This window comes from Mus caroli, unplaced genomic scaffold, assembly GCF_978045245.1.
Source record: "Mus caroli unplaced genomic scaffold, Mus_caroli_1 scaffold_1, whole genome shotgun sequence".
Classification (NCBI taxonomy): Eukaryota; Metazoa; Chordata; class Mammalia; order Rodentia; family Muridae; genus Mus; species Mus caroli.
This window is the reverse complement of record NW_028227256.1, coordinates 63,172,052-63,184,234: the sequence shown is the minus strand read 5'-3', so window position 1 is coordinate 63,184,234 and position 12,183 is coordinate 63,172,052. Positions and strand designations below refer to the sequence as shown.

The 12,183-nt window shown below is 37.2% G+C and overlaps 1 protein-coding gene across 19 annotated transcripts in view; it reads right to left on the bottom strand.

Moving 5' to 3' along the window:
• The window catches only part of Map2 (microtubule associated protein 2), a 278,479-nt gene that overhangs the window by 181,658 nt on the left and 84,638 nt on the right, over nucleotides 1-12,183 (bottom strand). For all 19 annotated transcript variants that reach the window (XM_085838066.1, XM_029476932.2, XM_085838017.1 and 16 more), the window contains exon 2: nucleotides 10,045-10,095. The gene's annotated coding sequence lies outside the window, so the exon portion shown is untranslated. The remainder of the gene's footprint in view (nucleotides 1-10,044; nucleotides 10,096-12,183) is intronic.

Genomic DNA, 12,183 nt, shown 5'->3' with positions numbered 1-12,183 from the left:
AATTTTGTGAAAAACAACATTAAAACATTTTTTGGTACTGGGCATCTTTGATAAAATATAAGAAAGTTGAACAAAAGTTACCAGATGTGAGAATATAAAAAGTAGCTAATATTTACTCAGTCCCTACAAAGTCAAAGGAACACAGTAGTAATTCTAGGTCAGCAGGAAGAGAGAGGAAGATATTTTATAGAGGAAAGTAAATTTGTTTAACTCCTTTGGGATAGATAATTCTAATAGCTATATGACCAGTCAACCACTATGAAATGTTTGAAGGTAACTGAAGTCATCATAAATGTAGAACAACAGCAATTTCTTATGTTGTTCCACATTCATGTGAAACAGTCCACTGATTGTCTGCATAATAGCCAACCATGAATATGTAAATGTAATTTCTGATCATTAACTTTATAGGCTAATTGGACGCTTGTACATGCTTCATTCGGGTCACTAATAGGAAAAGATTTACACCTTAATTTTAAAATATATAAAACTGGTAGAAAACCCCTAGAGGTCTGCCAAGTCCCAAGGTCCTCGCCTGTAATGTTACAACCAGATGGTCTCAAACAGACCTGGATCCCTAAGAGATAATAGCAAGTTAAAGTGGAATTGGAAAGGATTTGTATCTATTAAGCTGCTCATCAAGTAAAACGTCCTGCTGGCAGGCTCATTTTTTCAAACCTATCTAACAGAACAATAAAAGAAGAAACCTATGAAAATAAAAATGGACAGAAGAAGATGGTGTTCTTGTTCTTAATTTTACTAATTATCAAAACTGCGACTTCCAGATTCTTCTCCATGAAAATACCTTTCCCTCCTTTAATATCTATTTTTTAGTTTATCCTCTACTCTGGAGAAGGTATTTGTAATGGATGGTTTATATTTCCTTAAAGATGAAACCATAGATGTTTCTTGAAATGCTAATGAGCTTGTAGGACATGGCGGTTAGCTGTAACAGCAAGGCTGGAACTGGTTTTCGACCTACAGAGGAAGTTTTCTTTAAGCAGAAATATGAAAATCTTCCATGGATTGATCACTCCAAAGATCTCTGTTTTCTAACTTAAGCCATCCCAGAATGATTCATATGTGCATATTATAAGCAATCAACTACAGTTGGGTAAATATGTCTTTTTCTATTTATTTCCATTCCATAAAGATTTTTCTAAATTTTTATAAGTTGTTTCATGTCACAGAATAATGTGTTATAGAAATTATACTTGGTTGTGTGACTAAGTCCTTCTAGTCATAAAATGAAGACAATAAAAAAAAAGTTCCGAACCCCTATCTCCATTTTCAAATTCATGTTCTAAGGACTACTCGCTCCATTTTCAGAAGGTAAATCTTACTTGACAGGCATAGAAATCTTAAAAGAGGAGAGATGGCATCGTAGCGGAATAAAGACATGGAGACATATGGATAATACATCTGGTGCCCCACATAATGCAGCTCTTTTGTAAGTAAATCTGTTGTGATAGGAAGAAAGTAAACTGAGCAAAGCCTCCAAAGTGTTACATGATAACACTCAATGGCACACAATACAATCCTGGCCACACTGCTTTGCTAAACACAACAGGAGTTTTTCAACTAACGTTTTTATGTTTTTAAATTACTCCCTGCATTTTCCTTAAGAAAAAGAAGAGAATTTCATCCTCTGTAGAAATGAGGCAAAAAGTAGTTACAGAAGTAAAGACCTTTTATTATTCACTGTTCCCATCTATCTACTAAAATATCTATGTACCCGTCCTCCATCTAATCATCTATCATCCGTGTAGAATCTACTACATATGATATATATGTGCTATATAATTGTTATCTTCTGAAACAAATCCTCATTTTCTATTCTGAAATGAATGCAAAAGTTAAACAACCCTTATGCTGATGTATAGGAGCAGAGCAGCAATAATGAATATGCCCCTTCTAAAATATAAATTCTTACCTTTCAGTAAGTGTGACATAAGGTAAGAGGTTTCTAAAGGATGGGCTCCTTACATAAGTAGGAAATCTGCTTGCTTAGCTATCTGAGCTGCCCTACGGTGATGTAAGGCAAATTTAAGTAAAAAAAACTTAGCTGAATTATTCTGTGAAATGCTATCCTTCCTTTTAGATAAATGTAATAAAAGAATAAAGATTAGCTGTCCAGTACATCAAACCTGCAGCATTGATTTCATAAGCTCTGAGTCAGTATGAACATGACTCCACAGGGTTTTCATTTGCAGTCACTTGATACTACACTTACTTAAGGAAAAAGCAATCAGCTAGACTAATATTTTCTCATATGGAAAAAGCAAAATATCCCTTGTTCTTTAAAACATTTCCAGTGGGTAATGTTTTTATATTTTATGACAACAGTCTCCTTCCTCACTATATCAAAACTATCAAAAAGGAAGCAATTTCTGGGGCTTATATTAATGAAGTTCTTGGGTAGGCCATATACAGAGATAAGCAGTAATGGTAAGACTTCCAGCCCCTCTCCCACATCACCAGATCATCTTCTGATTCAGTCACATCATTAGCTTGTTCCTTATTGTAAGGGTTGTTGTTCTGGTTCATTGTTGTTTTATACCAGAGCTCAGTCATGGATGTCAGAGAACACATTTAAGTCAGGTCTCCTCTTCTACCATGGGAGTCCCCAAGAAGTGGACTCATGTTCTCAGAATTGGTGACAAACACCTTTTCTGGTTGATCCACCTTGCAGGCCCATTTAAAATGTAAGCAGGAGGAAAAACAAAACCAAAAAACTACCTGAAGGAGGAGGAGGAAGAGGAGGAGAAGAAGGAAGAGAGGAGGAAGAAGAGGAGGAGGAAGAGGAGGAAGAGGAGGAGAAGGGAGGAGGAGAAGGGAGGAGGAAGAGGGAGGAGGAGGAAGAGGGAGGAGGAGGAAGAAGAGGGAGGAGGAGAAGGAAGAGGAAGAGGAGGAGGAAGAGGAAGAGGAGGAGAAAGTTTCAAGTTTCGGCCACAGCAGTGATTCTGTACTTGGGAAGCTGAAGTAGGAATATCACAAGTTCACAAGTTCCAGGCCAGGCTGAGCTAAATACAGAGACCATATGTCAACAATGAATAAGTAAATAAAAATTGAAAACACATGTCTATGACAGCTCATATTTCAGGAAGCTGCACAGAAAAGCACACTCTCCTAGGACTAATGAGTGCTTCCATTTTTTAGTGTGACTTTAGCAGCTTTGCATCATTCATGAAAGTGCAAACTATTAACTATGTGTATCACTTCCAAAATTAAATATATTAGCAATATTGCTTCAGTGTGTTTTGGGAGAGTGATTATTCCTTACAGTCCATCATTCTGTCTGTCTATCTATCTATCTATCTATCTAATCATCTATCTATCTATCTATCTATCTTATCATCTATCTATCTTATCATCTATCTATCTATCTATCTATCTATCTATCTATCTATCTATCTATCTATCTATCTTTTGGCACAATTTTCCAGCATAAAGGGACAGAATAAGTAAGAATAAAGATTACTGTAACATATGCAAATAAACACCTAGGTATTCTCTAGTTCATAGATATGTTATGAAATTGTTTATTAGCTGATGCAGTTGTAATTTATTAAATACATATTTCTGAAATCTATCTTCTGGAAGAATCTACCAGAGCAAAGAACAGAGGGTTAGGATACCAGCACTCCTCAAATAGCCTACTGGTTGCTTTGGGGATCAGGCATAGCTGGAAATAGTCATGACAGAAGGAATGAGGCAGGAATTAAGTGCTGGGAGAGATATGTGAAGCCATGAGGTATGCTGGAGGGGAAACTCAGCTCCTTCCCAAGACAGTGTTGGGACGTTTACTGGGAAGCTTGTGGAATTTCATCCTGAACCACGATGGCTCAAAGCAACCCAGCTCTCTAATAGAACTCTAAGGGAACCTTTCCTCCCATTTTAATATAACTAGAATAACATTAACACACACACACACACACACACATATATATATATAACCTGGGTGACATGCTATTTAGCTTATGGATGATTATCTCTGTTACAGAATATCTTATCAGAACTGGGGTGATGGTGTGGCAAGCTCAAGTCCGCAGCACCCTTGCAAAATGGCAAAGTAGTGCATTCAATAACCCTAGGGATGGTGATGCAGAGAGATAAGCAGAGCTGTAAACGTTTTTGGCCAGGCAGCCTAACCAAACTGGTGAACTAAGAGACCCTGTCTTAGAAAATAAGATATAAGAGCCAGAGGACAGGGAGATATACAACAAAAAGATGCCTACAGGATATAACAGTCACTATCCTACAACATCACTGTAATCGAGGTTATAGTCCCCTAACTGGGGACTATAACTGGGCCCAAACTCATGTTATTTTTGGGTAGGAGAAAGATCAGTGAGGCCCCACTGGCAGTTAACTATGGCTTGGAGAGGAACTACCATTTTCTTCAGTATTATAGTCATTAATCCGTTCCCTAATTTGGTCTGTAATCTCTCACTATGCTCTGACATCTTGGGTCATGCACACAAAGAAGTCATAAAAGTAGGAGGGAGACAGAACTTAGTGGGAAGAAAGAACTTAGCAGTAGATGGGGAATAAGACAGGGAAATGGGGAACAAAGGTTACTGAATACATATGTAAAATTTCTGAACACGTAAAATAATTTTAAAAGAGTTCATGGGATAGCAAGTAAAGCCATGGGACTTCAGTGATGATTGACAGAGAAGCAGTTCAAATAAGAAACCTCATGCACCTCACCGTTCAGAATCTTGTAAATTAAACCTTAAGTTACGTAAAACATAACAATAAGGTGGAGAGCTTTGGTAGATAACAAACGTAAGCCTCTGGACTTGCCTTGCTTGGACACATATACCCATCACACATGCACACAGGACAGACAAACACAGGAAGATAAGGAAGAGGATGATGGGTGAGAGAGGGAGGGCAGTATCACTTAGCACGGTATGGAGAAATTACTTTCTGGTTATACACAATAGCATGTCATTCATATATTTTAGGATTTTCCATAACAATCCACTTTAAGATCCTCATTAATTTTACTTCCTGTCTTAAGAGAACCATTGGAATTTATTGTATAAAATCTAGGAAAAGAAAATGTTTTTTTAAAAGCCATAGAAAACTTATGGTTTAAGATTCACAGTAATATGACACCTCATTTTGTTGAAATATAAAATCCAAGTTGATGTAGTTTTAATTTTCCAGGTGATACATTTAACCAGGGAACACTCAGCAGTCTTGCATGCAGAAGGCATCAGAGGTCAAACTAAGCCAAATCAGGCAATGGAAACAGAGCCCAGACTGTTCCGGGACACAGGATCATCATCGGGTCTTTTGTCTTTTATATAATTATTATTGATGCACTTAGAGGAAAGCATCTAAGGAATCCAAGTACCAAGACATCACAGTATCTTCTAACCTCTAACACAAGTGCTTTAACCAAACCCAGTCACACAGGGAGGGAAGGTTGCTCTCAGAGTATTGAGATGGTCCTGCAGGAAGCAGTATACTCCAGATCATTAGCTGATAATTCCATGGACATTTTCTGTCTTTTAGAGCAGAAGGAGGGTGCCAATGGTAATCCCCCCTCCCACAGAGACAGACAGAAAGACAGACAGAGTCAAAGACAGACAGAGAGTTCTGACATCATTAGGGAAATTTTTAATGCCTGTTCATGTATACAATGAAGAAAAGAATATGGTCAGAAGATAGCAAAGTTATGAAACCATACAGAGTGTATAAGTTAATGTGGGAACCTCAAATGTTCAACAAAAGTAAAAGGTATCTGAATGCACAGTGATCAGAATTCAATTCAAAGTCAAATAGGTCTTGAATCCAGGCTGTTTCTGGCAGTGTCTGCCTGTGTTGAGTCATATGAATTCACAGCAGTCTTGGTTCAGAACACAGTACATGTGCACTTTCCACGGTATGTGCCTTCCCTCTCTGAAAGCCAAAATGTGTTCCCTGGAACATTGGCTCTGAGTTGAGCCCTCTGCATGCCCTGGGTTGCATCATGGCCTCTATTGAGAAAGTCTTCATTCTTATAGAAACGTAATTACAGAAACCAAAGGCCATTAATATTTCCCTATCACTATGCCTCAGCATGCATCAAATTATTATAACTTCAGATCACACTGTGTTAGAATGTTGGATTGTAAAACTTGCCACTTAAGTTGTTAATTTGAATTTAAATTTATAAAAAGTCATTAAATAAATTTTGGCCTGGGACTAGGGAATAATTTCCAGCACTTTGTGATATGCTCCTTGCTGTTTGCATTAGATATTTATGTCATGTGGCATTCATAATATTGGATTGTAAAGTACAGATCAACTCTAAAGAGTGTTGAAGAAAATCTATATCCTAGAGTATCAAATATTCAGCCAAGGTTTAATTCTTTGTGTAAAACTAGGTCTGACCATTTCATTAATATGCAAATTTGCTTTAATCTTTAGTGAAAGGCCACAATTATCTGTATAACAAATTAAGTGTCTTAATTAAATTTCTTTTGATCTCATACCACTAAAATGTTTTACTAGTATACCTCCTTTGTATAACCAGAGGAACATAAAAATTTCTTGGATGAAAGGGGGTCTGAGTGGACCAAAGTTAAGACTGTATTGTATGTACCTTCACATACAATAACAGTTCCATTTTATCTTTATATTTAATAAAGGAAATAAAAGAATCAATTTAGAAAGAAAGATAATTTATTTTTAAACAGTAAGGATAAAAATTTTAAAATAAAATACTGGTTAAAGACATTATGATCTATCTCTTTTAGGTTTTTAAGAATAATGTCAATTCTTAAAATATTACTAAGATTTTTAGAATGGCATGGTAACTCCTACATCACATATAGAGAAAGTTTTCAATGACATGGAGGTCCTAGGTGTCATTTTTCCATTTGTCAGGGTTCTGGAGTTCCTTCTCTGAGGAACCATTGCAAAACAAACACTCTTGCCTATCTTCAGGTCAATTAAATTCTAGAAAATATAATAGTTACTTAAGCTGCATAATTTGGACAATCTGCTTAAGTAGAAAGTCACAAAGCCAGTAAAATTAACATTGTTTAGTTATATATAAATGAAAGTTTAGTTATATAAAATGAAAGTTATGCTGTTTGGCTTAACATTAAACATCTCATGACTGTTCCTTAATAAGTACTTATCTCCTACTTTATATTGACTTTACTTAAGAAGTAAGAAGTCACTGGGTCTTTGGACATGGATGGGGACATGGCAGAGTTTTCAGTGTACGCATGGGGACCTGATCACCAGGAGCCCTGCAAGAAAGCTGAGCATGGTCACTCTTGTAATCCTCCTGCCAGGAAGGTAGAGGCAGGGGGATCACTCCTACTTTTTGGCCAGTTATCTTAACCTTTTTCTGCCCAGACCAACAAAAGACCTCAAAGTAAGGTGGACGGTGCCCAGGTTACCCGGGGTTGTCCTCTGTCTTCTGCATGCATAAGTACATATATGCATTCACACCAAAAAACACATACAATTATACAGACAGGGTAATTACACAGTAGGGGAGCAAGAGAGTGGGGGAAATGCTAACAAAAATGAAATGTGTGTGTGTTTAAAGTTATATGGAAACTTACTATATTGCAACCAAATTTAAAGACATAACTAGGGATTGAGTGGAGACACTCTGCATGGTGAGATAATACTGCTCCCAGATGCAGTAGGTTACTAAACAAAATTACAGTGCCAGATATGTTATCCTACCATGAGAATTGTTGGATTGGAAGGTGACAGAGCTCCCCACCCCATACCATGCAGGTTGTGAGTCTTTTGGGTTGTCCACAAGAACTAGAGGATGAGAGCCTATTCTGAGGACACCACCCACCTTAGCTCTAAGAGAAGCAAGCCAGAACTGAGTTGGAAATTTCTTCCTTAGTGGCTAATTTTCAAAGTGTGGGAGGTGCAGTGCTGGCAGCTTCAAGAGAAATGGACCCGTCAGTAGACTTACCCAGCTGTGAACCCTATGGACTATAAAACCAAGCTGTCATTCAAGAACAGCTCACCTGCTCAAAAATGGCACAATTGTTCTGGTGAAAACCAATAGCCCCTGAATGAATTTGAAGCCTAGACCTCAGGAGACAATCTATGTCTGGTACTAAAATCCCAGCCAACAATAATGCCTGGAAAGGTCATAGGCCCAAGGAAGGAGCTAAACTTACTTAAGTATTAATGTGTCTTCTAAATATATACACTATACACACAGACAAATGCTACTCTCAGTCTCAATCCCAGATGCCTCTTTTTGCAGTGACTGAAGGTGAGTACACAGGTCGTTAGAAGATTATAAGAAGCAAGAGGCCAGGAGAAGGGCCCTGAAATGCTATTCTCTGGGTGGAACCTAGCCATTGAAGTCATGAACTGAGAGGCTGTAGTAATTTGCACTGGGCCTGAGCAAGACTGGCTCTTTTCACAGTTTGTCATGGATGGAGGAAAGACACATGGGGCTCAATCCTCTACTTAGGAACCATTGACTAGTGATTGATTCTAGGGAAAGTGGGGTCACTGTTTTCACCTGTGCCTCTGCTGCTGACCCACCAAGCTCCAAGGAATAGCTCCAAATGCATGGCCACAAGTCCAGTGGGTTAAACTTGGAGGGTCATAAAGGAAACAAACCAGAATGCAAGGAAGAGATGTGTAGGCAAGGGAGTGGAAAGGAGCTAAGAGAGGGTGGGAGATGAGTAATTGTATGTATTATCTACATATATGAAATTGTCAGCATTGATTCAATTAATAATAATCATGATAATAATAATAATAATAAAGAAATATATATTTGAATGCATAGTCATTTATTTAGACTATACTAAGGAGTAAATTAAAAAAAAATGCTAGGCTAAGTTAAGTATTTCAATGCTCATTTAACCCCAAAGTATGTCAAATATTAAGTAACGATTAATAAATAGTTTTTAAATCATCCTGAGCAAAAATCTACCCTATTTTTTTCTTTATTACATAGCTAACTACCAATAGGCTTAAATCCAACAGGTTTTATTTATTTATTTAATTTCATACAGATTAAACAACAGGAAAGCACCATATGCACTTGAAAAAGACAAAAAAGAAATAATAGTACCCATTCACCTGACAGAGGGAGGGTGAGGTGTGTGTGCGTGTGCGTGTGCGTGTGCATGTGCGTGTGTGTTACTGGCAACAGGACAGTGACATTAGAATTGTGGCCAGAAAAAGTACTTATTTACTCTGTGCCTGCTATATATTAGGCACTTTGACTCAAAGAGTTAAATACAGAGTTTAGAATGGAAATTCTTGGTTAATGTAAGCAAGAATGAAAGCCCAGTGTTTTCTTTAAGTTACTCTTTAACAAAAAGCCCAGGCACCAATCTAGCAACACCTGGTGTTCTGCTCTTTATGAGCAGTGAAAAATCCTCCTTGCCTTCAGGGCTTAGTTTATAAATTTATTTTTCATTCTGAATTCCTGTCCTACAGAAGAAAATAGAGGGGATAAATAGATTCCCAAGCCCATCTGTGTGAGGGACCTCTAAGGCTCTGTTATTACTCCAACCTCAGATGAAGCTGTTTAGAGTGGCTCCTAAAAGCCAGCTAATGAGAAAACAGAACAAAGAAAGGACATCTTAACATTCTGCTCGTTAATTAACATTAGTGATTCACAAATGCACTTTCAACTCTGCTTTCCTTACATCATGTGTTCTGTTTGAGGAACAAATTGTGGAACTAAATGTGTTTTCCTGTATAATTCAGAAAGTAAACCATCCTTTTAAGTATAAGCCAGCCTTTGTTTATCTTTTAAGGAACTAAAATGAGGGCACATTTATTTCACCAAAACTTAGCTAGTGAGGTGACAGAGGTAAAACATTCAATAACCAAAGTAATGTAAAACAAATACATTACTAATAAACACAATGGTGTTTATTAGTGAGCCATGGTGTGATGTATACCGTTCATACTTGATCCTGCTCTTGGCCACACTCTGGGCAGAATATCCTGAACCAGCAAGCTAAAGACTCAAAAAGCCCTTATAAAAGCTTATTTAAGCTAGTTCACAATCAATATAAGCACAGCACTGACCTTAATTCTTGCCAGCAGTCACAATATAGGTTGGTTCAGATCAATATAAATCTAAAAGGAAAAGAAAAAAAAATAACACCATTAGATTAAATCAGTCAGGTAAGTCAGCCTTTCTTTGTCTAAGAAGGAAAGCCAAGGCAGGCGTTAAACAACTTGTTTATTGTGCCCTAAAATGTATTGGCTGACATAGATCGCTTTACAACACACCATGCTTGTGTAGAAGTAACTTGTAAATTCACAGTAAATTTTAGGTTTCATTTTTAAAACATGTAATAAATGTCAACATTAGTTCTGATTTTTGCTTTCAGCATTTTATGCATTCAAAGAATTCCTAAGCATATATAGTCGAAAATAACCCACCTTTGACTTGTAAGATACCACCATTTGCCCTGGATATTTTCTTAGTAATGAAATTAACTCATTTGGACCCTGCCGTATATTTTCATCAACGTGATGAGATGAGATGGGTACTGGAGACAACTGTATGATTATAAATGAGAAATTCAGAAATAAAGCAACTAAGACTAGTGTCCTTATAGAAATGACAACATGGACGCTCCTTTGTTCCTTTTGCCAGGTAAGGACAGCAAGGTAGCAGCCATCTATCTATGCAGAATTGAACCTCATCAGTCACTGAATTGATGACCTTGGTGTTTTCAGCATTCTGAGCTTGGGAAATAAATCTCTGTTGTTTATAAGCCACCCCATCTACAATATGTTTGTTATAACAGCCTGGACCGTCTAAGACAGATCTTTAATCTGATTTAATACCCACAGAAAGTCTGTAGATCTTTAGTCCAGGATCATCAATCAGTCCAAAGGTAGTCAAGGTCAAAGAAGGCAATTTCATTGGCAATTTAACAGTCTTCTCATTGGTCCCCTGTGCATAAGCCTGGCCATTAAAATATGCTGAGACGAAAATTTGTGGTAAAGCACATGGTCGGAGGACAGGAAAAAAGAAGGGGAATTTCAAGGGAAGACACTTTTTCAAAGAGTCTGTGGTGAAAACCAGCCCGTCCTCTGGACCAGAAAAGAAAGAACTAAAGCATGGGAAAAAATGAAATTCTCAACTTGCTTAAAAAATTATTCACAACAATGATTCCATTTAAAAAACCGAGAAGCTTCTACAATCATCTGTATTAACTGATTGCTGCAAGTTAACATATGCCTACATGTCAGAAATGTTTCATTATCAAATATTTAAGCCAAGTCTATGCACTAAGGTCACACCCAACAATCATGATTTAATGGAAAGAATAGCACAAAGACAAGTAATAAAAATATCAATAAGCAGCAACAATGCACTCAACTTAATATGGAATTGTTGTGCATCTTAACTATTATAGTAGTTTCTTTATATAAGAATTGAACAGGGGGGCTGGAGAGATGGCTCAGCAATTAAGGGTACAAAGTGCTCTTCTAGAGGTGCTAAGTTCAATTCCCAGCAACCACATGGTGTCTCACAACCATCTGTAATGGAATCCATATCCCTCTTCTGGTATGTCTGAGCAGCTACAGTGTACTGAACATTTTAAATGGTTAAAATTATAACTTTCATGCTACATAGATTTTACTTAATAAAGCAGTGATACGGTGTCCCTAGGATCTTGCATGTTATACAGAACACAAACCTGCTCGGCTATTTAGTAGATATTTAGTACCAGGGTGATGCCACCACTTAATTCAGATGTTAGGTGACTATGGTTCATTATTTCTTGGAGCCAGTGAAAGTCTATGTGGAATTGCTCATTTGTGTTTTAAATTGACCATGTGATAAGAGCCACTCTTTGCTGAGAACCCCTCAGCATATTAAATATCCCAGTATCTTTAACACCCTTTTAAGTTAATTAGAGTCTACATCTTCACTCTCCAATGCATATTTTTGTACTTAAAATAAAATGACCCTTTGGGGACTTTTTCAGAGACAGGAGATGAGACAAATAAACCTGACTGTATGTCATGTGATTGGCACAGTATTCTAAATATTCTAAATTGTCCTTGAGAGTGACCCCTCACTGACACTACTATTTCCAGTTTCGTGGCACCTCAAATGTCTTACACATTTTCTGCTCAAGACAGCACAAGTTAAATTCAAATTTAAAGTATTAATGTTACTTTAGTTGTGTGGACCATGTATTT